This window comes from Octopus bimaculoides, chromosome 9 (genome assembly GCF_046866305.1).
Source record: "Octopus bimaculoides isolate indiv1 chromosome 9, ASM4686630v1, whole genome shotgun sequence".
Classification (NCBI taxonomy): Eukaryota; Metazoa; Mollusca; class Cephalopoda; order Octopoda; family Octopodidae; genus Octopus; species Octopus bimaculoides.
Genome location: NC_142936.1, coordinates 71806270 through 71832856, shown reverse-complemented (window position 1 = coordinate 71832856; position 26587 = coordinate 71806270). Strand labels below are relative to the sequence as shown.

The 26587-nt window shown below is 33.3% G+C and overlaps 1 protein-coding gene across 5 annotated transcripts in view; it reads left to right on the top strand.

Moving 5' to 3' along the window:
- LOC106881648 (uncharacterized) overlaps window positions 1-26587 on the top strand; it is an 87349-nt gene that overhangs the window by 16994 nt on the left and 43768 nt on the right. For 2 of the 5 annotated variants that reach the window (XM_052970752.2, XM_014932109.3), the window contains exon 1: window positions 490-620. The exons of 1 other annotated variant lie outside the window; for it this stretch is intronic. The gene's annotated coding sequence lies outside the window, so the exon portion shown is untranslated. Of the gene's footprint in view, window positions 1-489; window positions 621-26587 lie in introns of those variants that run through there. 2 more of the 5 variants (XM_052970753.2, XM_052970754.2) reach the window with 2 other exon arrangements.

The window sequence follows — 26587 nt, the reverse complement described above, 5'->3', positions numbered from 1 at the left end:
TGAGTGCCTGCATTATAGAGAAAGTCATACTTTACATAGATTTTTCTTTTTTTTTTTAATATTTCGTTAGATTTGTATTTTTAATGTTAATTTTTTTAAGGAACAAAGTAATTTTTCAATAATTTTTTTAATGCATTAGTTATAATGTAAATTTTTATTCTGAAAGAATGTTTTTCAAATATAAAATTCTATTGCGCTAAATTCTGATCATCCTCTTTCACTAAAAATCAAAGGTATCACGTGTCTTCTAGGCCATTGTATCTGACAGCGTTTGTAAAGCAGCAAATAATTAGGATATGAAAAATTAGATAATATCTAACAAAATATTAAATACCTACTCGAAATTATTAATTTAAATATTTAAAATAAACAAGTATATATGTAAGTGAAATATTTCCATCTCGTATTTTTTCTTTTCGTTTATTTAAAAAAAAAACACAACCTTCAAATTCGCTGCGGAAATCTAACGTGTTAGCCGTAATCTGCATTAGTCTTAAACGAAGCTGATGGTTAGTGCAGAACGTAATTTTTTTAAAAGCTTTATTTCAACTTTAAACTGGACTACATGTAAGAACTGCCATTCAAGTAATTTCTTTTGAGATCACTTTATTTATCATAAGGTACTTTGTGTTCATTTGTTCTGTTTTGTTTGTTTTTAAATCATTTTTTTGTTACCCTCGTCGAGTTTAACTTTTGTCCTGAAGCGAGGAACGACCAGAAATAGATTTTAATATGGCCGAAAAAAAAAAAAAAAAAGCCCGTATACAATGGAATCGAATATGTTGGTGTGAAATACACTGTTTAAAACGTTAGATTTATTTTTCCTTACATCATGGTGCACCTTTCTGTTATATATACATAATATATATATTTGAATTCATACCATCAGCCGCTCGTCTCGGCAGCTCTCTCTCTCTAGTGATTATATATCTTAATATGGCTGAAACCTCTATACTTTCATATTCATATATTATTTACTTTTAAAGGCAAACTTCGCTGGGTTTTCATGAAAGTATAACGAAAAAAATTATATTCTTCAACTATATAGCGTCATTGAATTTCTTAGAAACTATTTTTGATCTGAACTATATAAATGGTTTTATATATAAGCTGTTCCTTGCTAGATGTTATGTTGGATGCAAATAATAAGAGTAAAGAGGAGCTTGTAACGCCATTTTGCTTTCTTGATTCCGTTTTTACAAAGAATTTTAAATTAAAATAATAAGCACGTGTTTGTGATGGAAATGCAAGACTTTTTGTTTGTTTGTCGATCCGTCCCTAACTGTATAATTAAATTATTTGATTTTTAATCATAAACAAGTTAATATACTCCCCAACAGTTTAGTGTATAAATATTTCTTTCGTTATGACATTGGTACAAACATTTGTGACATTTTTCCATCACCGTCGACTATTAAGGTATATTATTTTATGGAAAATACTTAATTTTTTTTTGTTTGTTTTCAATATTTAAAACGTTTTAAAGTAGTTGAGGTATTCATCTTGTTTGAAAAGATAAAAATTATACATCTTAGCTTTTCTTTCTGCTTCACAATGTTTATTATTATCTACGGTCAAGTAATTAAAAATTCGTTGCTTAAAAATATATTTGATCACTCATTCATTACTTTAGCAAAAAAAGATCCTTTAATGAAACTAATTACGGCAAATACTCCTATGGTGGAGTATATGTGATTTAAAATGTGCTTCCTTTATTATATAAATGCCATCCATAAAATTCTCATATATCACCTTAAAACTATACTATAATAGAGTATGGATAAATGTACACGTTTAGATAAATTTAAAATGAATCCCTTCGGTTAATTGTTAATGATTACTTCCTTTAGGCTTTATGATTTAATGTATCGAATTAGGATTAATAGACTAAACATTACAACAAATGCAGACTAGTTTTGGTTAAAGATTGCCCGAATACATGCGTGACAGGGTATTAAATAATTCCAGGAACGAGATTGCAATAATCATATTCTTTCCTCATAGATTTATATAAAACCTATTAAACCTTGTGTTTGGTCTAAATTTATTTTCCCTGTATGATTATGTTCGTAATATTTTCCTCTTTATGTTCTAAAAATGGTGAGTTTCGTTTTTTCCCCCCCCTTTTAATGGCGCTTTGAAGTTTGGTAATCGACAATATATCTATATACATATCTGTATGTTTTCATAGAATTAGTCACGTTAAACACATTGCAGAGGTATTTTTTTAATATGACCCATCTTAAAAATAAGTTACAATCATCTAATCTTTTTCTCATATCTAAAATAATTTTTTTTATTCTGCCTACTAAAAGGGTAAATAGAAAGGTCTTTTTATTCTCCATTAGTATTTAAATAACAACCATATCTCCCAAAAGTTATTGACCTGTTTATTTTGTTGCTTGCCATGTAATATTGTAGCTTGATACTAACTTGCAGTGTAGGTGGGTGGAGGGCTGCTTATTTAAAAAAAAAATTTGTTGTCTATATGAATTCTCATACTAAGTTCATTCACCTCGCTGCGCTCTATTCGAGAGAGAGAGAGACAGAGACATAGTGGGGTTGGTATACTCTGTTTTGGTTCGTGCTACCACCTTCTGTTTAGCAACGCTAAAGCATACTTCTTGAAGATGGTTTGTAGACCTGTAATAATTGTCAAAATAAAAAAAAGATCACCAATATATATATATATATATATATATATATATATAAAATTATGTGTATTTCTTCTATCTTAATGAATAAAAATTCTTCTGATAGAATAAATGGGTTAATAGAAACCAATGTAGCAAAGAACACAAAATAACTGGTTTAGTTCCTGTTTTTAAGGCAGGAACTCCTTGAAATTTTGGGTATTTGAGTATATTTAAGAATTTAAGGAATGGAGAAAACGCATGTTATAATTGCATACTTTATTCTTACATATGTTTCAAAGGATTACAACCTGTGTGATCCATAGGGATCTTTGATATTAAAATTGTAACCTTCTCATCAGGGAATGCATGGGAATCATCTTAAACGTAAGACATCTATTGTTTTCATAATCGGTCATAATGTCTTACGTTTAAGATGATTCCCATGCTTTCCCTGATGAGAAGTTTACAATTTTAATATCAAAGATCCCTATGGATCACACAGGTTGTAATCCTTTGAAACATATGTAGGAATAAAGTATGCAATTATAACATGCGTTTTCTCCATTCCTTAAATTCTTATATATATATATATATATATATATATATATATATATATTTGACAGTTAATATCTTCCAGTTGAATTCTATTATATATACATGATTTTTCTACATCGACACAAACCTGCCTGTGTGACCTTAGTGTAGATTGTGAAATAAATATTGCTTATGTATAATTATTCTATTTATGTATTAAAATCATTTTGTCTTAAAGGATACAACACCCGTCATAGTGGATGTGATCACTTTGAAGGCGAACCACGTGATTTGTGGTTCTTTACAACTTTGTGTATTCTTGGGTATCCTTACATCAGATTGGCCATTGCCTTTTCAGTGGAATTCGGCAGACGGGGATACATGGTCTTCGGGTCTCTTGACAACATTGTAAAATCGGTACCATTGCTTATGCCCCATAAATGAGCAGTTTGACAAATTGCAGCCGATAAAATCCATACAAGACTAGCATGAAGTAACTGAAGTCAGTATAATTGAGTAAACCCTTGAATACAGCGCCTTCCACCACTAACAAATAAATAGAATATACAGGATGATTATAACTGTAAAACCAGTGTTTTGTGCTTCCTGGTCCTCTTGAGATCAATTACAAAGAAATTTACTGATGTACTTGGCATGAAAAGTTTTAAAATATAGATAATTCTTGCTTTTTATGACTAACAGGCTTTTCAGAATGTTCAATCAAGCATTAGTATAGCTTTTCTGAATCCCTAAATATTTTAAATAAGCGAAGTCGCAGGTTTAAGAAGCACAGCTCTACGCGTTCGTTCTACGTACTGCTGCTTTCAATAGAAAAGAAAAATTTATTAGTTATGGTTATGACTGGGAGGCTTCTTTCATCATAACTCAATTCAATGAAGATTGATTCAGGCCTAAACTACTACTTTTCTAGCCTACGAGGAATTTCCTCTACAGTAGTGATTCTCAACTCCTTTGATCCTTCAGATATACCCCCCCCCCCCACAAGATATACGCTGTCTATACGTTATCGTGTTATCATCGCTCGTCACTGTCATGCAACTAATTCTATTAAGTATCAACTAGTTTACACACATAAACCACCCATCTTGCTAACACTGTTATTTCGATCGTTGGTGATAGTAAAACGTAAGAAGCGGTTTTTAAATTGCTCTTTAGACAATATGCGGTCAAATTTATATATATTAGGAAGCCAGGTATCAAATTTTACTAATTTCATGAATCTTTTTATCTCGATAAATAACATATTTTGACTTGTATAGAAAAATGTTTTCTAATATGATGTAGCTATACAAATATATATTTCATAAATAGAATTATAAGCTTTCACTATATCTCGACTGTAGAAATGGTCTAATGTTGGGACATAAACTCCATAGCTTGGGAATCGAATACCCACCTTATTTTCCGTTATGGGAGTTTATATATCCTCATATTAAACAACTTAGTCAATATAAGGTGAAAGCTTATTCTATTTTCAAAATTTTCTCTCGCCACCATTTCCTAATTCATACAAAATTCGAACGCATATATAATTTAATTCTTGTATAAAAATTATTTTTGATCATTTAGACGTGTAATTGTTTTCTTAAAATCTGTAATTAGAACTCGTCATTCTGAGATTTGTTTTGTTCATAATTTCTTGTATACGTTTATTTGAAAGAAAATGTTCCTTGGAATTATAAAACAGGTCGTGTCGAGTCTAGGGCCTGTGAACAGTGGTATCATTTTGTTTCTACCCTGGTTACAAATGTAGTAAAATGTCTTTACTAATTTCAACAATATTAAATAGCTTCACAATAACTAAATTTGATCAAAACATGAACTTCAAAATGTTGCTTTTTACCACTTCCCTATTTCAATGTCTTGTTTGGAAGGTCTAATTCCAATCTCTCCCTGCTACCAATCATCTTACCGTATACTCTTCGCTAAAATTACATTTATATATATATATATATATATATATATATATATATATATATTCTTTTGAACGCCTGGAACAATAAATAATTCTACACAAACATTGTTATACTTATAATCCCAGCCTTCTTCATCTCCGCAAGAAAATATTCTGGTTGCGGTGAAAATGGTCTTCTGTATACTTGGTCCTTGTTTTTGTACCCCGCATACTATTTGACTAACATTGATGAAATGGCCGCCAACTGTGTTCTCGGAATTCAGTATCCCTAATTTACGAGTATTATTTGCGCGTTCTGGTTAAGAAAGCAACAGTTATATATGTCCTAATTCTACTTTGGAGCCCATTTAATTTCCCATGGGTTCTAAATGCCTTTAATCACGAAAGCACTAAACCCCTTGACTTAGACACCTTAAACGAAACGTTATTAGGGGAGACAATAAGCACAAAAAATTGTAACCTTTATCTTGACAATCCTGGGGCAGTAACATTCACTTTGGCAAACAATAATCTACGAATAAAACGAGTTTTGTTTCTTCTCTGTTCGTCTGTTTCATTAATATAGGCATCATAGGCAACTCGTTACTGTTTAAATATATGGAAATTCCAGTCGTTTTAGTTAGATACGTTCACGATGCCTGCTTCGAGGAAAACCGAATATTTGCCGCCCAGGGATTTTCCACTGGTATCCATCAGTAATAATAATTCTTCTTGAAATTGTAGGGGAGGGGACTAGTAGATTACATAGAATCCCGTGCTCAATTAGTACTCGTCATCGAACTCGAAAGGATGAAAGACAAATTCGACCTCGGCGGAATTTGAACTGAGAACGTAGAGACAGGCGAACGAAATACCACTAAATATTTCGTCTGGAAAAATAATGTTCGTGTATGGTAAGAATTTTGGCCAGTGCTCATGAGTGATTTTATGCAGATCGAAGTACTATTTTGTATGATGGAATAATAAGTGATGCGAACGTGAAAACAACAGACAATACCCAGAATCATCCATTGTCTGTATATGGGTGTTGGCTGAAGTCTTCCCTTTGCTTCACTCCTTGTTGAAGAGATTTGTCTACCAGAGGAACAACATGTGTCCACCGAATTCCTGTATACTGATGCCTTGATCCTCTTTTTCGGAATAGCGTTTCGCGAACGCCCGGGTGTGTGTACATGTACACATATTAATCAAGCTAATTTCTCGCGGTGATTTTTATCCCTATTTTATTATGTTCTCATCTATCACGATCCCCTGCGTAGCATCCTCAACGTTAAACATTTTTTTATGGAAATTACTGAAGAATGTTAGGATTTCGATAACGAAAATCTAGAGGTCGCTACATCCTAGGTTTCGGAACCATTTAGGCGTTCGGTTAGATACATTATTAGGCTGAAATTCACAACTAAATGCACGTTTCAGAACTGTTGACCAAAAACTTGAAATAATTATATCCTTAAAGAGAGAGAGAGAGAGAGAGAAAAAAAACTGCCGTCCTGAAAATTGAAATCAAGAAGAACGTGTGTGTGTTTCGATTTGACTCGAAAAAAGCAAAACATTGTAATAGGCTCTTTCCGTGAAAAGCACGTTGTCTTGTCAGCTGTCAGTTGACGAAATGGGAGGAGGAGAAAGCTAATGGGTTGTACGTGCTTGTTTTTTGTTTGTGTGTGTGCCTGTTCTGTTTTTATGTGTTGTGGAATATGGAGATAACGAAATTATGCCAGCGATGTAGCATTAAAAAAAAGCCTTGCATATTTGTTCTTACCTGTTTCATGTGTATATGTAAAATCCGTAAATTTCCAAACAGAAAACGAGAATGCCGTATCAATTATAGTAGTCCATATGGTTTTTTTTTTTAACCACTAAAGAGCAGAAACATTGCAACATGCACACACACACACACACAGAGACACAGACACAAAGAACAAGCACGCGCACACACAGAGACAGGAACAAGCATGCACGCACATACAACCCATTAGCTTTCTTCTCCCATTTCGTCAGCTGACAAGACAACGTGCTTTTCACGGAAAGAGTCGATTGCAATGTTTTGCTTTTTTCGAGTCAAATCGAAAGAATGCATTGTATATAATGTGTGTGTATGTATATATCACTATCGTTAGATCAGTTTTTGGTAACTTAGTCTTAGTTTAATGTGAGTTATATAATACCGTTAATAATGAAGCAAAATTCTGGTATCATTATGAATGTGAAAAGAATCAACTCCAAGTCGCAACCGACATTCCTTGACAAACAAACACGTTAACCAAGGAGCAGTAGCATTTGATTGGCAATTTTGGAATATAGCGTGCCGAATTATTTACGAAAGTGAGGCAAGTGTAGTAGTAGTAGTAGTGGGCTTTTTTTCTCTCCTCCAGATTTAGTGTGTTTCACAAGCAAAAATAACTTGTGAAATAAGAAAAAAATGACACCAGTCAACTGTCTTAATGATAAGTAACTTTTGCAGGGATGGGATGCGTTTTCTTAAGACAGTTTTACTACGCGAACGATATGTATCCGTGCTATGGCCGCGTTTAATTTCAATTATCTTGACAACTTATGTCAGGAAGTACTTTCATATTTTATGAACAAGGCGATCTTTTGCAGAGTTGGTTGGATACAAAATCTGACCACTGGTACCCATAATCATGCGAAGCATTCAGGTATCCAAGAAGTTCAGGTGGCTCCTAAGGGCCCATAGGACATGACAGGGGGACCAGGGATCTAAAGACCTAAACTTTTGTCCGCTCGAGTATTGGCAGTACCAAACACACTTGTCCAATGAGTCCACAACTACACCAGCTCAGAGACGAAAGAAGGGTACCTAATACTTTAATTAGTGGATTATATATATATATATATATATATATATATATATATATATATATATAAACTTCCAGATCTTTCTTCGGTGTTCCTCTCCTGTATTTCCGAGGCCTCTTGAAGTTGAAACATTTTAAAGTGGAAAATGTAACTGCTTTTAATGCACACAATTGCTCTCTTCTGCACTTGATATTTTAATTTCTTTGCAAAAATTGTGATCTGCTATTGTATGGTAATCTTCTATGAATGAATCGATTCATTCATTACAATATCCTGCTAGTTTTATTCAAATCCTATCTCTGTGTGGACCTGATTAGGTTTTTTTCTAAGCATAAAAATAATTTTTCTGCGTGATCTCTCACCCATTAAATACGAACAAGCTTATTGGTAGTGGATAAGTCTAAAAATTTTGCAAAAAGCGGGACATTTGTTTTAATTTTTTAATAATTCTTTCTGCAAACATTTTATCATTCCCTTCTTTAACAGATGGGTCTTCGGATTTGTATTGCTTTGAACATCAAATATTCAGAATTTGTTTAAAAGAAAGAAAAAAAAAAAACAAACATGTAAATCAGGTTGAAGGATTTACAACCTTTTTTATGTGTGTGTGTGTGTGTTTATGAATATAAAAAAGTAGTTAAATTTTACTTACGTTTTGCATTTGAAGTATAAATATATTTTGTTTGTATTTGTAAATACATTTTCATCTTAAATAAATTTTGAAAATAACCGCTATTACAAGATATTTTGTTCATTATCCATGATTATTATATATAAATGGATTGAGATTCCTTATTGTTTTTGTTTTTAAAAGAAAAAAAAAAGAATTTTTTTGCAGATTCTGAATCTAACGTTCAAAACAAACAAAATCCGAAGACAGTTTTTAAAAAAAGTATTTTTAAAAAGGTGCTTTTAAAACCACATAAAATGCCGAACATGTTACCCAAACCGATTGGACGTTAACTGAATTCAGTCATTCATAATAGTTAATAGGTAACAATAATTAATGAATAAGTGGTTTACTTTGAAACAAATTCACTTTTGAGGGATGACTGAACAAATGCTTGTTGTTCCTCATATAGGATATCTCCCACTGGGTTATTTCGGTAATTTTCTCTTATAACATGCCACTTTACCATTGCATATTGAAGTTGCAAAAGTTGTTTCTCTTCATCCTGGATACAGACAGCTAATCTGTCCTGGGATATTTTGGGTGCAGTTGAGAATTATTGTTTAAGATAAAGCTGCCATGCAGAAACAGTAATGTGAAGTAAGTATAGGAGCAATTCATGTGACAAAGGCAAATTATTCATGCATGGAACTGCAAGTCCTTTAGCGAACTATTATTATCAAACCATAAACCCATTAGCATTCAGATTACTCTGTCAAATTTGATGTTTATTTATTTTGTTTTGAATTACTTGTGCATTACCACATAGCTTTGACATTTCAATGATATGATTATTTTTTAGAATGATATTGTAGGGTTGGTGTGAGAAACTAGATCTAGCCAGTTAGAGCATAAAACCGGTAGAATATTTGAGCTGGGTTATAGCCTGTTTAAATGCTAAAGGGTTAATGAGTAACAATTGTATATAAGATAAACAGTCACACTGGATTTTTTTTAACCATTTAGCATTTAAACTGGCCACATCTGGCTCAAATATCCTTCCTGTTTTATGTTCAACCTGGCCAGATTCAGCCTCTCACACCTAACCTACATTGTTAGTCTAAAACTAAACAATTGCAAAATAAATTCAAAATAATGTGAACAAATAAGTTGCATTTGATAGAATAATCTGAATGCTAAAGAGTTAAAGTGTCTAGCTGACACTATACTCTTTATTTTATTTCTTAATGGTTCTATTTTGTAGGAAAATGACTTGCCTTAAACAAGGTAAACACTTGAATATGAAGAAGCATCTAAAATTCTAAACAACGATACAATTCTTAATTGAACCCAAAATATCCTTTATGACAACCAAGCTGGTCCACAGCACAGTATTACAATTCTTCAGCAATGACCAAAAAGACTGCTACCAGCTTGTTTAACAAAATGATTAAATGCTTTTCTAAGTTCCATACTGGTATTGCCCTAGAAAAATCAAACCACTGATTATGTAGAGTAATTTAATTTTGAACCACTTATTTACCATGGCTTCTGCATTCTTTGCCAGAATGTTTTAGTCAAATGTGTGTTTTTATCAAAGCCCATCCATACACCATTTGTTAGGGACCACTGTGATCCCAGGAACAACCTGTTATTTGTATGCATGTCTCTGCACCAATTGTTGAACCCTTTTTCATGCTGTGGCGTTAGGAAGGGCATCCAGCTGTAGAAACTGCCAAATCAGACTGGAGCCTGGTGCAGCCTCCTGGCTTCCCAGACCCCGTTTGAACCGTCCAACCTATGCTAGCATGGAAACTGGACGTTAAACGATGGTGATGATGATGAAAGGCCCTTAATTTTCTTTTTACTTCACACTTGTTTTTTTTCTCCATTTAAACTGGCCATATCCAGCCCAAATATTCTACCTGTTTTAACATTCAAACTGCCTCAGTGTAATTTTTTAAATAAACAATCACCTCATTGAAACCTCAAAGCTATGAGATAATGCATGATTAATGCAAAACGATATCAATAAGCATTACATTTTACAGAGTTATCTGAACGCTAAAGTGTTAAATATCAATGATTCATCCATCTTCACTAGTTTGGCCCAGCTTATTTTCCATAATGTTAAGTCTCTGAAATATTGATACCTTTGCGTACTGGTGTCTCTCTAAGAAAACATCAATTTCTAAAATAGCACTGTTGCTGTTCCTGAGGAATGATCCATGTGTTGATTTTCATATAGCTGAATTTCCAATTGCAACTGTCATTTTGACAAACATCAGAAATTCACTCCACTCAATAAAAGTGAAAATTATACCAATGTAAATTGATGTTTGCAAGAGGTTTACTATTGTTCTTTTGTCTGACTCAAAGCATACTTTTCAATATTGTATAATTTCCATTTACTTTTATAATTCTACTGCTCTCTCTCTCTATTATATTAAATTTAAGAATTTTTTGTCATGGTGGTTGGGGATTTCTGCTGGTTGGCCCTCATTCCTTTTTCATTTCTGCATTACCACCACCTCACAACATACACATTCATGGTTTTAGAAGTAATCGTGTGTTGATCGTTTTTGAACAAAACCACCATACATGGCACACTCACATTTGACTAGAAACATCAAAGAAACAAGTCATTCCACAAAACCACCTTTTGCTCCATTAAGGATCAGGTAACCAACAATACCAAATCTCAGCAAGCTTTTGACAGCATGGAACTGCTTGTTGATTCCTACTCCCTTTGATGATACCACAAATGCAGCAATCTAGGGGATTCAGATCAAAGAGCTGGGTGTCACATGTTCACAGTCTTCTCCAATCTTGCCTGCTATAACTACCCTGTCATCATCATGTAGGACTTGTACCTCATGCCCTTGACCATTACACATCTGACAGTGGATTCACCAACTTGAAAACATTGATCTCCTGGACTTGGTGGGAAAACTCAACCATCCTGACATGGCATCAGATCACCAAGAATGTTTTTCCCTGGCCATGAATAACACACACCCCACTAAAGTCCTCCAGCTTTTTCTGACTCTGAACCACATTCAAGGAACTGTTGTTGGTAGCTAGAATTATGGTAATGGTGTTTTTATTTCATGTCAGATCAGAATCTACCATGTTGATGCTGTCTATATCTGAAATAAAGTGAAAATTTTGTATTAGATGGCCTTAAATATCTGACCTACTAATAAGACATTCATTGCCAATATAGGATTGGAAGGCATGATCGTAAATTTCACAATCATGGTTTTACATTTAGAATAAAAGTAAAGACTAATGAATGTATTAAGGAAATATAGGAAAGTGTTATGCCCCCTTTTCCAAGTAATTGTTTTTTAAAAAGTGTACTTACTGGCAAGCTCACAATTTTCTTTCATGTTACCTATACAAGAATGATCTGGTGGAGTCAAATACTACTATCCTTATTAACTATATATTCCACATAATTATTTTATACTTTAAAACATTTTTTTTTTTTTAGAAAAACTTAGTGTACATTTTTTGTGTGTGTATGTGTGTATATTCTATTTATTGACCTACACTAATGAAAGGGTAAGATTTAAACAGACAGTGATACATTGGACTTTGTCGGTATCCAGCTAGCTTAACAATATTTATAGAACTTGAAAAACAATACACAATTGCAGGCTGAAATATTTTTAAGCAACAATATCTATTTATAAGATGGTTTTACTGAGATAAGTTATGTGTGTGTATTTGAGCTGGGAACATTGCTGATTTTTTTTTTTTTTTTTTTTTTTTTCTTATTAATGAGTTGGGTTTCATTTGCAAAAAAAATAGCTGTTTCTAATATTTCTTTTTTTTTTTTTTTTTTTTTTTTTAGATTTTTCAAACAGCTAATTTATAGATTTTATGGGCTGGTAGCTATTTTAAAATCATAAAGACCTTTGTTTAATTTTATCATTTGTCCTTTACATTTGCTGTTAGAATTTTTTAAAGATAATTCAGATTTTTAGTGTGAATAGATTTCATACAATAGATGACCTACCTAGTTTTATCTAATGAGCCTCTCTTTCAAAACTGGCATTGAGATTCAGTATTCTTGATATCTCCTGACGGTTTCTATGCCAGAAAAATCAATATTTATTTCATTCAATTCTTTTTGTGCTTAGTGCCTCTAGAAGGGCTGGATTCAGGAATAGTATTGCCTCCTAATACTCTCATAGTAATAAAAGGATATATATGTATATATATATCATGTTTATGGCTCCACCTTTGTTGCTATATCTACCAATAAAATGTAATATCATTGATTATTTTTGTTTTGTTTTTTGCATCAGAAATATTCTTAGTTCTGGCAAAAAAAATTTTTTTTCAAAAAATGGAAGAAAAGGTATTTAAGTATGCAGTCATCAGTCACTTTAACAATGATAATCATTAAAGCTGTTTGCCTTGTTCTAGTAGCCTGTTTATCTAAACTTTCAGGGCTTCTGTATCAAAAGTTACGTTTAGAAGCTAATTTAAAACTTAATTGTCATATTCATCATGGTCAACAATATTCTGACTGAACAAGTGAAGATTTATAAGCTGGGCTAAGATCGTATAGTTGCATATTCTTATAGTTAGTTACACTGTCAGACTTCGTAAAAGAGAGAGAGAAAAACAGTCAGTGACCATCATTTCAGAATTTAAAACAATTTTGTACATGCCAAGAAAAAATTTAAAAAAAAGACGTCACTGTTTATGCCAGTTGCTGAAAACCTCAGATTGTAAAAGCTACTTAAACTCTTATTAACACTTTAGCATATAAACCAGCTATATCCAGCCCAAATATTCTGTTTTATGCTAGATCTGGCTTCTCACACCTCTCCTACAATATCATTTTATAAAAATCACATAGAAATCTCTAAGCTGGGATAATGCATGATTAATTCAAATTAATAAAAATTAAAAAAACTTCCTAAGTAGCAAATAGCTACAATTCTTCTGAAATGATTTTGTGTTACATTCTCAGACAGCTCCTTCAGCCTCAAAGAGAAAATGTGGGAAACACATAGTGCATTCATATTCAAGAAATGTCAAAAATTAATACTACTTTATTGATTTTATTTATTGGAAGAAAGCATATCTTCCAAGAGATTATAGTTGATTATATCAACCCCAGTAGTTGTTTTTGACAACATACACACACAGATTGTTCGGACTAAATTTGACCATTTGCATAAAAGGAAAAGAAAACGCAATATCCCATACAATAATAAAAGTATTTTAGCCTTTAGGCATCTAAATCAGCCATATCCTGCCAAAATATTCTACGTGTTTTATGCTTAAAGTGGCCAAATCTGGCCTTTCACAACTATCTTATAATGTCACTAAAAATCACAATCGTATCAAAATCTTGAAGCTATGAGATAATGCATGATTAATTTAAAACAAAGTGAAATAAGCATTACATTTGAGTATCTGAATGCTAAGAGTTAAAAAATCAAAAAGTATCAACTAGATTATAACTGGGAGATAAGTTTATTCCTCAGCATCCACCACAGCCTCAAGACAGCTCCAGAATCTGGTGCATGCATTCCTCATTGTCCCTGAGAAGATCTTCAAATACCTCCTTGATGTTGCAGGCAGTGCAATTGGTGTATTTCTCAGTCACACCCCACACATAGTAATCCATGGAATTACAACTGGGTGGGGTTAAGAAGCCAGAAATTGGGGCTGTTGAAGTCGTGGAAATTCTCCAACAACTACTTCTGACTCTTTGGGAAAGTATACAAAGAGCCAAATCCTACTGCCACACACATGCCCTTCCAGCAGCAACCCTCTCCAACTAGATGTTGGGTGGAAGGACATCACCCTCACTGGAGACACCTAAAGACCATCACAGTTTGAGGAACTTGGTTTTCATGATACATGGGACATCACATGGATTGTAGTCAAGCCACCTGTTCTGGGTATTGTGCAACTGGCAGAAGTTCTTTTCATTTGAGAAGAACCAAATCATCTCCATCTCAACAGGGTACCTTAGCTTATTCAGGAACTTCTTTGTTTTCATCAAGTGATTGTTCTTGGCCTTGTCTATCAGAATTTGTCCCTCGCACCTCTTGTACAAAGGTCCTTAATTCAGATCCAGCTTCATGGCAGCAACTCCAACATCCATCTCTCACCAAAATCTGGATTCCCTTGCTTGGATCTTCCATCAGTTTGTTTTGCAGTTGGTGGATGAATTCCTGCATGTGGATGCAGTCAGAATGCTTGCTGTGTACTTGAAGCATCTAACATAACCTTTACACTGTTCATTGAGCAGTAGTCATAATGTTGGCATTTTGATAACGCAGATCATCATTATACAGGTAACTTTTCCAATATTTAGATGGCTTCTAGACCTTCATGTTAGCTAATCTTTTCTCAACTACAACTTCAGTCTTTATGCTCTCCAATGCTGTTTGTTCACCAATACATCAAGCTGTTCCAAAGAAAAAGAAGACAAAAAAAAAATCGAATTTAGCCAGAACAGGCTTCTGCACTGTTGCTATTTACTAAATTTAACATTCAAGAGGCTACAGTAAAAGACTGTACTTCCCGAGCACTGCATTTTTAACCATACAACTATAGCTTTTTGGTTCCACCTCACCTTCCTGCAAATGTATCAATATTTGCTGAATTTCTTTCACTGCATTTTGCCTTCACCTGTCGATCCAGCTCATTAACCTTGATCTATGACTCAAAGGAGTATTTAAAATTAGATGGAGCTTTTATCAAACAAATACACATCAATATTTTGCAAACCAAGAGCATTCCTTTTGAACAACTGTAAGGAGTAGTTTTTTTAAAACATTTGCACAGTTCAGAAGATGTTTTCTTTCTCTTATACATAGGCTAAGAGGTCATGGGCTTGTCTCCCATTTGTTGGGTCGAAGTCAATTTTATGAGTTAAGGAAACGTCATTTTTATACCCAGCACTTACTTATTTGTAAGCTATGTTGCCTTGTAAAAATTGTTGTGGCTCATTGAGAGGTAAGTGTATTGGCCCTTCAGTTGCTGTCTTAACTATCCTGTCAGTGAGTTGCAAACTAATATAATGTTACATGAAAAACATTTTTAGAAAGCTGGTGGTAGTCAGCAGATGAAAAAAGTCAGTCCTAAAATGTAAGAATCTTCTTCCTGTGGCATCCAAACTTATCAAAGTTCATAAGCTGAATTCAAAACTCAGCATTTTCAATAAACGTGCACCATCTGCTTTCCCAAGAATCCTCTCTCCCCAATTAAAACCTTGATTTATTGTTAGATATTCTTAGGATCGTAAGTGCTTGACTGCCAAATGAGCTCTTAAAATCATATGGAGAACAATTATGGCAGTAAATCTATCAATGCTACTTTCATCCAAAATGAGCATTTATGATTGTTCAACTTCACCTGAAATCATACCATGCTGTCTTTAAAAAGAAAGGAAGAACACGTTCAATAATGTAGTCCTAGATGTGTTATACTTAAAAAAAAACAGATTTATAAAGTTGAGCGCTTTTGATCATAGCTTGTTTAGTTTCAAGCTAAGCAACTTAATATTGTCTAGATTGCTTTACTTAAATATGTATCCGCATTTACCCAGGATGAATTGAACCAGCTCCAGCCACTGAATCTACAGCATTGTCAACAGAACCAACTATGCTCAGCAATCATAGATGTGCAATATAGAGATTGTTGGTCAATCATGATTCCAACAGTGGACATTGTAAACGAGGACCAAAAGTTATTTTTAATTTACATGGTTTAGAAAATCTTCAGTTGCTCATATGGTCAGCTATGAGTTATGAGTCAATGCTGGTCTAAAGGTTATAAGTTTAAAAAAGATTTCCAGCATTGTATTATTTCTGCCTTGAGATGAGGGCATGTGTAAGCTGTCTAGCAGTACCTTAAAATGGTTTGTATTCCTATCCAAATTTACAGGATCATTCAACCCATACATGCTTAAAAAATGCTTGTATAGAAATTTTTAAAATACTGTAGTTCTACATAATCTCATTAAATTGTTAAACACAGTCAAGAACATCTGTTTCTGTGCAGAAATTTATTCATGTCTGGTTTTGATCATTCAACTGCAGCTGTGCTGCACACTACCTACAAAAGTCAGTGTTCAGTGTATCGATATTGATTCACCAAAATGGCTATGATTCACTTAGATTATGTCTTTTTAAGGGTTACCTCTTTCTGCAAACTTAAAATATAAGGTATACCAATATACAGCTCTGTGTGTGTGTGTGTGTATGTATCTTTTACTTGTTTTAGCCATGCTGGGGCGTTGCTTTCAAGAACTTTTAGTCAAAGGAATCGTCCCCAATACTTATTTTTAAAGCCTGGTACTTATTCTATTGGTCTCTTTTGCCAGGCCTTTGAGTTAAAGGAACAAAAACACACTAACACTGGTTCAATTGGTGGTGTATGAGAAATACGTACATAAAGACGCATAACGTTGATATATAAACAAGGGGCTTCTTTCAGTTTCCATCTACTAAATCCATTCACATGGCTTTGGTTGGTCTGCGAAGACACCTACCCAAGTTGCCATGCAGTGGGACTGAACCTGGAACTGTGTGATAGGGGGAGCAAGCTTCTTACCACACATCTATGCCATTTAATGTCTGGTTGGACAGTTTAACAGGAACTGGCAAACCAGAGGACTGCACCAAATTTTGTTGTCTGCTTTGGTATGACATAAATGTGTGTGTGAGAAAGAGAAAAAAAAAAGATGGGCTTCTACTCACAAGATATTGGCCAAAACAGAGCTATGTCACATGATACTTCCCCATGATTCAACAGTGTGATTGAATATGTATGCTGATGGTTGGGTTGTCATTTTGGAAATGTAACTTGGTCAGTGCATTGATTTTAAAGTGTACTGGTAAAATTTACAAGGGACAATGGATGTACTGCAAAAGTTTGAAATTGTGTTTCCTTTTACTTTGGAATTTATAGCTAGTAAAAGTATGAATAATTAAGTTGATAGCACTGCTGTGATGTATTCATTACCAAGAAATTTAGCATTTGACTGCCCAGTTGCAGATATGTACCACAAAGTGGTATAATCACTGCTGTAAGCATTACCATGTTCTCTTCTGGCATCTTAACCAAAAAATGGAGTCGAATCTTGAGTGACCATGGAACAAATTTGAAGCAAATTTGATACTTCAACAAACTCTTAGATGTATTTGTTTAAAGTAGATATAGTTAATTGAAGAAGCGTGAAATGGAATTCATTGCCATTACTAAGAATAAATAAATCTTTGAAGGTCTGTTAGGTATCTTTCACATATAGCAGAGGCTATTACTGTTTACTATATGAAATTAGTTATTGCTTAATACAATTGTAACTTTTTAGACTAGGGACCTCATTGTGAAACTATTTTTAATATTTATATCTATATTACATTTGAATTGGTTTGATCTCTGAATATCATCAGGTGCCTTATTTCTTTATATCTACTATATTTTTCTGAGCTAAATACAAACTGCATATTTATTCTTAAACTGATACTCGTATATCTGTGGGTATTGTATAGTGTGTATGAGCATTCTTAGTATTGATTTAGAAATAAAGATTCCTATTTAAAATTAAGTTTTGTTCTCTAAACACAACCAGGAATAAGACATCTGGTGGTGATTGAAGATAGAAAAATTGTGTTGATGAAAATATTTTAAAATGTTTCATCTTTAAAGATAATAGCTCAAGAAATTAGATATAGCGAAATTTATTTGTATTTTGGAGTTATTCACTTTGACTTCAAAAATTATAGACCAAAGATTTATGAAGTTTATTGAGTTTAAAAGAAAATGTCATTAAATTATCAACCTGTTAAAATTCAGTTAATTGGTATATAATTAACTACGCAACATGTGTATAAGTTCAGAATTCAGCTCTTACTGTACAGTACTTTAGGCAGGTGTCTTCTCTCATAGCCTGAGGTTGACCAGTGCTTTGGTAGGTGGAAATTTTACAGAAGCCCATAATGTGTGTATGTACACATCAACAATAAAAGCATTAAAACAAAAATGTTGCATTTATTCTTTGAGTTACATAGGCATTCTCTTGTCACTGACCGTTGTGAATCAGTGGTTGGCCTATTTAAACCTATAACTAATGATACTATATTGTTCACGATATATGTTACATAGAAATATATAAAGATCCAACTGAAAAGTATTGGGTGATAGATACATCAACTAATCATTTCTCAGCCATAAAATATTGTACTAGGCTATTGATCCTAATTATGTTTAAATTATTAGGTGGTTCTGGCAGATGCATAGGAGGCTGATAAGATGGAAATCAATGTTATTTGTGTAAAAATTACAGAGGGAAAATGTCAAGCTCATTGTTAACAGGATACTTATTAACATGTGGAAACTAAATTGCTGACATTACTATTTGTTCATTGTTCCTTAGTCTTTACATAAAACTTTTATTCAGTGGTTTAATTGCTGATTTGAGTAAGGTAGCCTTTTAAATTGTATTGTCTTGTTTTGTATATAAATTTCAGAATTTATAGAATTTTACCTAATCTACAATTTAATTCTGTTGATTAAAAAAAAGTTAAAATTCTTGTAATTAAATAAAATTTCCTGTACAGATAAATGGGTTTACTTTATTTACATCATCTCTGATGTAAAAAAAAAAGTAAATTTTTAATAGTATAAATATTTGTATAAATTTCATATGAAATCATTTTCTATGACAAATTTATTCCAAAACAAATATTTTAAGAAATGAATCCAAATAATAATAATAATAGTAAGCAATAAAACAGCCATTATGTGTATCTGAAGTTTTGTAAGGATAGGTTTTTTTTTTCCAAATATTTACATCATTAGCATTTTGAATTTAACATAATTACATTACTTTGTAAAGCAAATTCTAGATACCTTCACAAACAATTGATCCGCCTTAGTTTTCATTTATTGAAGATATTTTTTTTAAGAGAGATGACCTGCTTGAACACTCCTATGATGGCAACTTTTCAAATAAAAGATTAGCTTCAAAATTTACGTAGGAGGATCTGCGAGGTCATATAGCTTTACTATTTTGGTATTTAATCTCAACAGCTTAGGCTCATCATCATATTAGCATCCACTTATTAGAGTTTATTGAAGCAGATTTTCTATGACCAGGTGCCCTTCCTGTCACCAACTCTCACTCATTTCCAAACAAGGTAATTTCCCCCCATGGTTAGGTATTTGTTTGCAGAATATTGGAAATGAATAACACAGCTTGTATGACAGTGACACAAGTATCACGTGATGTAAAGGAAGCACACACACACACACATACAATGGGCTTCTTTCAGCTTCCATCTACCAAATCTAGGGCGATAGTAAAAGATACTTGTCCTAGATGCCATATGGTGAGACTGAACCCAAAACTATGTTTCTGAGAAGGAAATTTCTTAACCTCAAAGCAACACGTGCTTATTTATTTATGTTTTCTGCTTTTTGCAATTTAGTATTAAATTTAAAAGAGTACTTTGTTTATAATGTTTATCTGGAGTAAAAGCTGCAACTGTTTACAACTTAGAATATTTATGGGGTGGGAGTGGAGTGTATCAACAAAATTGAAATATTTGTATCTTACCTTTCTTCATCCTTTTAATATCCTCTCATGAACCAAATGTAAGATTTGCTGAAAAGACTCTGTAGCAATTAAATAGACATGACATTTAGACTCCATCTTTTTTAGGCTCTTATTCATGCACATAGTATACATAATTTAGTTAATTTTGAAATAGCTCCAAAATATTAAGCAAAAATTAGAGCAAATGAAGATGATGAGAAAGTTAGTGGGTTTTCTTGTCTTGAATATCAGAAATATTGTATACCCTCTACATAATTCGGGGGAAAGCTTTAGGAATGACTAATCTTTTTGTAACTTACTCCAAACAGATTTTATAGTTACATGTCAACTATTATAAATATGAATAACATTGCAGTTGGTTTAATAGGGAGCTAGATTTGAACATCGGTTAGGGGTTACTCAATCAGTTGCTGCCCACCACAGTATATGCACAAGAGTTGTTTTCTGCAAGAGAAACTCTTCACAAGTTTTAAATGCTTATGTTTTTCTTATGTTAGCTTGCATTGGATTATAGAAAATGAATCAAATATGCAGAGGATATTATTAAAACTGTTATTGGGATATATTAGTGTCAAAGTTCTGATGACTGCTTGCTTACAAAAGAAATGGGTGTTTTTTCAAGCAACAAGTACTACTGGATGATGGGAATTGAGAAATGAAAATTTTTACTATTAGATTTTGAAATTCATTAATCAATGATTGAAATAGATAAGTCTTAAAACCTTTACATGAAAGGAGAGCATTCCTACTTTAATTACAAAAAAAAAAGAAATCTACAGGAAGTCATTTTGAGTATTGTTATATCTAACAGTCGAAAATATTCTATGTACCATTTGTTAAGAATTTTAAAAAATACGAAACTACTGTGGATGGCTGCAAAATCTGTTAAAGATAAAAGTATTAGATGTGATTTTTAAATCTATACACTTCTCTCTGTAACCCCAAATTTAGAATATTATCAGATCTTGGGATAGAAATTTGCATCAATTTAAAGGATTTTTCAATGTTAACTTTCTTGCATTAAAGGATCTATATCATCATTTTAACACCATTTTTCCATGCTTGCATGGGTTGAATAAAGTTTATTGAAGCAGATTTTCTATGACCAGATGCTTTTCCTGTCACCAATCCTCACCTGTTTCCAAGCAATATAATATTTCTCTATGGCCAGATGTTTTTACAGAATATTGGAAATGAATGATACTGCTTGTATGACAGTGTGATACTCATTTACAACTATCATGTGATGTCAAGACACAAACATACACGCACAGAACAGGCTTTCAGTTTTGTCTATTAAATCCACTCTCAACGTTTTGGTCAACCCAGAGCTAAAGTAGGAGACACCCAAGATGGACTGAACCTGAAACCACGTGGTTGGAAAGTAAACTTAACTACACAACTATGTAAGCACCTAAAATGTCTTACCCTTGGCTGGGCATGTTTTCATGAGAGACTGGAAACAGGGTCAATGCTTGTGTGACAGGACACTCATTTGTAACTGTCATGTAAAACCTAAACAAGGAAACACAAATACTTTCACACATATACACACAACCAAATATATACACAAACCAAATCTGCTCACATGGCTTTGGTTAGACCGATGCCGTAGAAGGCACTTACTCAAGAGGCTGTGCATTGGGTGCGAACCCAAAACCATATGGGTGGGAAGCAAACTTCTTAACCACATAACCATACTTGCACCTAGTATGCGCTTTCCAGATTATTGTTAGCTGATTAGAAAATGGGTTACTTATGTTAAAGTTTTCTAATATATGCAAGGGCAAACATTTTAAGGAAACAGTATGACTCCAGTACTTGACTGGTACTTATTTTGACTCCTAAAGACAAAAGCTAAAGTCTACCATGGCAAGACTTGAACACTTTTCTGAAACGTAATGATGCATCAGTATTATTTTACTTAGCAATTGAATTTAACAGGAACATAAGATTCTTAGATGGTTTTGCAGCTTGAGAAATAGTTTACATCAATTTAATGTCATAATTATCAGTATTTTTAGATAACAAGTGTCTGAGTAAATGATCAACATTAAATGCATATGACATAATGTGTAGTTTATTGTGAGCCTCTTTGTTGGTATTCATATAGCAATGAGTTTATCACAGAATAGGTTGCACATCATCCATCAGATGTATTCCAAGTCGGATCCAGTAGTAGTAAAACTTATGTTATTGAAGCCTCTAATTGGAGTGTGAAAACTGGTGCATCTTTGTTTCCTCCTATTGACCAAAGATGAATTCCATGCTGTGAGATTATATTTAGATAATAATCAGCAGCCCTCATGTGGGGGTGGGGTGAAAAGAAACATCAAAAAATTGACATCTCAACATCATTTGAAAATTACAGATTGACTTTTTTTTTAAAAAATTCATATTTTATTTATATTGAATTTGTACCAGAGCCTGGAGCATTGACCTTGACAATGTTTCATACTTCTGTGGTTTGGTAGATAATGCTAAAAAGCTAAAGGTGCATAACATGACTCGAAATGTAAGTGCATGTTTGTCCAATGCAGACAACCTGGTCCTCTTTGCAGTATGAAACTGGGAATTAGATAGGTTTAAAATGCATTCTTTTACTTGAACAGAACAGCCCAAATAAAGGGGTGCTTGTTCTGAAAGGAATTGTATACTATATTGTAGAGATAGTTTCATCAATACATGCAGGATTTATAATGAAGATTTCAGGTATGCTAATTAGCAATCAAATGTGCTTGTGTGAGAAAAATAGGTGCAGCAATGTATTGCTTTTTGCAGAGCAAGATCAAATGAGGTTTTGAAAACTATAGTTTGTAACAAATGGTGTTTTAACATGCATTTAAACTGAGGGGTTATATAGAGGGATGTACAACAGATTTGAAGTATATTCAGGATAAAAAGTTGAAACATGGTTCTTGTCTCCACAGCAGAAGTAAAATTTGTACTTCTAGATATAAACACAAATTCAGAAAAAGATTACACAAAAAGAAAAGCTGGTGTTAGAAGGTAGCAACAACAGATGGGAAACTTTAGACAAACTAGATAAAGGCATATGATGTTTGTTGATACTTCCATTCTATGCTAACAATAGAAAATGGATAACTAAATGATTCATCATTTTCCTTTTTCATATGCACAAATATTTTCTACAATTATTAGAAAATATTTTATAACAGTTTTAATCAATTTTAGTTAGAAAAGTGATGATTTAAACATCTTTACAAACTTCCATCTTGTGCAATAGAAAGTCCAATCACAGTATTTTATAGCAGATAGTACAATAAATATTTAGTTTTTCATTCTTGTGGGCCATTGTATTAGCATAAATTGTGGATTGGTTTACTTGTGCCTTATGTTCCCCACTTCCATCCTCATGGCCTAGAACCATAAAAGCTATGAGACAAGAATGGGAGAAAGATGATTAGCAAGGAACAATATTGCATAACAAGAAGAGAAGTCAGGTATACTTACTAGCTACCATGTTTCATTAATCAAAGAAATTAGTGCAATTTCGAAAACACTGTCTTCAAGACAGAGACCAACCGAGGATAGGATATGTCCTAATAAGGAATATCTTTGAGTTAGAAGAGCGAGAATGTCTGAAATTAAAGTAGTTTATATGGTTCTTGAAGGAATCCAGGAAAGAACTGTAGGAAGAAAGTGGGGTTTGTAGAAAGGAAAAACATGTAGGTTGGTAAAGCGGAGGTGAAATGCACAGTTGTAGGTTAGAATGCTATGAACCATGGTGAAGAGTTTTAATTACATCCTTTTTCTATACACTGCTGATGGTTTGCCTACCTGTTTATTGGCACCAAGGAAGAATTCAAAGAGCTGAAACAGATACTGCAAAGCATTTCATCCAGTGCTTTAATGATTCCATCAGTTGACTGCTTTGGTGTGATATGCTGTATATCAACCCTGAAAAACGAAAGACTTAATTTGATTTTAATTTGTCTATCCAATACAATCTCATCGGCTTGGGAGATTTAATTAACAGTTTTTAAATTTTCTTTTGAATAGATTAAGGATACTAGCTAGCAAGTAATATCATCCCAGATGTGAAAGTATTTACTCAAAGATTATTGTAACAGAGAACCAGCAACTACTCTGTGTATTTGTTAACTCTTAAGAGAAGGCTTAATTCTTCTTGAGAAACATGAGGAGGGTATTGTTAATGCTTATATTGACCTTCTGTAACATTCCTAGGAAGTTAGACTTTCTGTACATCTTTTAGTATTAAAGAATTTAACTTTCTCATGTAATATGTATAAATAAACATTTTAGTAAGTATGAAAGCCAAAAGGAACAAGATTGCAATTAAATTCTTGGCTATAATTTTTTTTTTTTCCAGAAAAGAAAACCTGTGTCCCATTGTCTAGCTTAAAATAAACTTAATCATTCATTGTAAGGAACTGATATTTAAAAAGATACCCAGTAACCAAATTGAATTAATTATGTATAAAATATCTAAAAACCAAATGAAAAATCTAATTTATAAAAACTAAACTTCAGCTTGTAACAGTTGTAAGCTACAAAGGTGCTGTGAACTAATATAGCAGGATATGACTAGTGGAATTTTAACTGGATATGTGATTACACATTTGCTGATAGCTATAATTTAATATTCAGTTATATTTCTTGATTTTGGATCTAACTCAAGTAAGCTACCTATATTTTGAATTTAGCTATTGCAAAGCTGTGGATATTGGTTTTTAAATAATTAATTTATTCCCCCCCACCTCCCTCAAGAAGTAGATTTGCAGAATGGGGGTTTCCAGGTTCACTTTACTTTAAAAAAGGCCTAGGTTGGCTTTGCAAAAGATTTCTTATAACCTTCAGCATTCTTAGAATTAATGGTAGGATTAGCAGTAGAATGCAATGACTCCTAGCAGATTTAAGGGTGTAACCTTTCAATTAAAATTTCAGTGCTGTGCACTACATCAAGATCTAAAATGAGCAAGATATTATGTTCTAAACCTGTTAATGCTTTTAATTATGCTTGGTTCTTTAGAAAAGAAAACAACGAAACTGAAAGCTCAAACAAGTTTTAACAATTCTTTGAATGTTATTATAGCAAGCAATTGTTGACATTAGATTACTTAAGGCATTATAAATGCACTCAACTGAGGTACTTAATTTATCTTCTGAAACAGCTAAAATGTAAAATTGGTATTTTGGGGCCTCACTAGATTACCACACACTGTTATATATATATATATATATACACACACACACACACACACACACACACACACACACACACACACACACACACACACAAGGGGGTACTGAAAAGTCCCTAGCTTTAAGGGTATCACGAAAGGCCTAGTTGGAGGCCTAACCTTCCAAGTTCTTTTACAGGGCTTAGAAAAACTGAAGGACTACTGCAATAAGTGTGTGAATCTGAGAGGGAAATATTTTGAAGAAAATCATAATTAACTGATCCTCTATTTTCTTTTACCGAAAGCCAGGAACTTTTCAGCACCCCCTCGTGTGTGTGTGTGTGTATATATATATATATATATATATATATATATACAGGGTGGGCCAAAAATCATGACAGTGTTTCAGTATTTAATAAGTTAATTTTTTTGTTTTAGGTTTACTATATCCCAGTATCATATACATATATCTATGTAGGAAGAAGAAGAAAATGGAGATTGTGTAGTTAATAAGAGTTTATTATCAATCCCTTACAGCTGTTTCAGTTATACTCAGTGAATTAATTAAATATTAAGTTCATATTTCTCAGAATAATATACTAACATAACTTCTAATCGAATTTTATATATGTATGTGTGTGTATGTATGTTTGAGCGAGATGAGCGTGGCCTTTGACAGTACCGCCTGACTGGCCTTCGTGCGGGTGACACGTAAAAGCACCCACTACACTCTCTGAGTGGTTGGCTTTAGGAAGGGCATCCAGCTGTAGAGGCACTGCCAGATCAGATTGGAGCCTGGTGTTGCCATCCGGTTTCACCAGTCCTCAGTCAAATCGTCCAGCCCATGCTAGCATGGAAAGCGGACGTTAAACGACGATAACAATACGTACAGACATATATATATATATATATATACCGCCTGACTGGCCTTTGTAGGGTTTTCGAGCGAGATCGTTGCCAGTGCCCCTGGACTGGCTCTTGTGCGGGTGGCACATAAAAGACACCATTTCGAGCGTGGCCGTTTTCGTGCGGGTGACACGTAAAAGCACCCACTACACTCTCTGAGTGGTTGGCGTTAGGAAGGGCATCCAGCTGTAGAAACTCTGCCAAATTAGATTGGAGCCTGGTGTTGCCATCCGGTTTCACCAGTCCTCAGTCAAATCGTCCAACCCATGCTAGCATGGAAGGCGGATGTTAAACGATGATGATGATGATGATATATATATATATATGCATGTATTTATTGGAAACAGATGTAAGCTAGGTGAGGAATTCACATCTAAATTT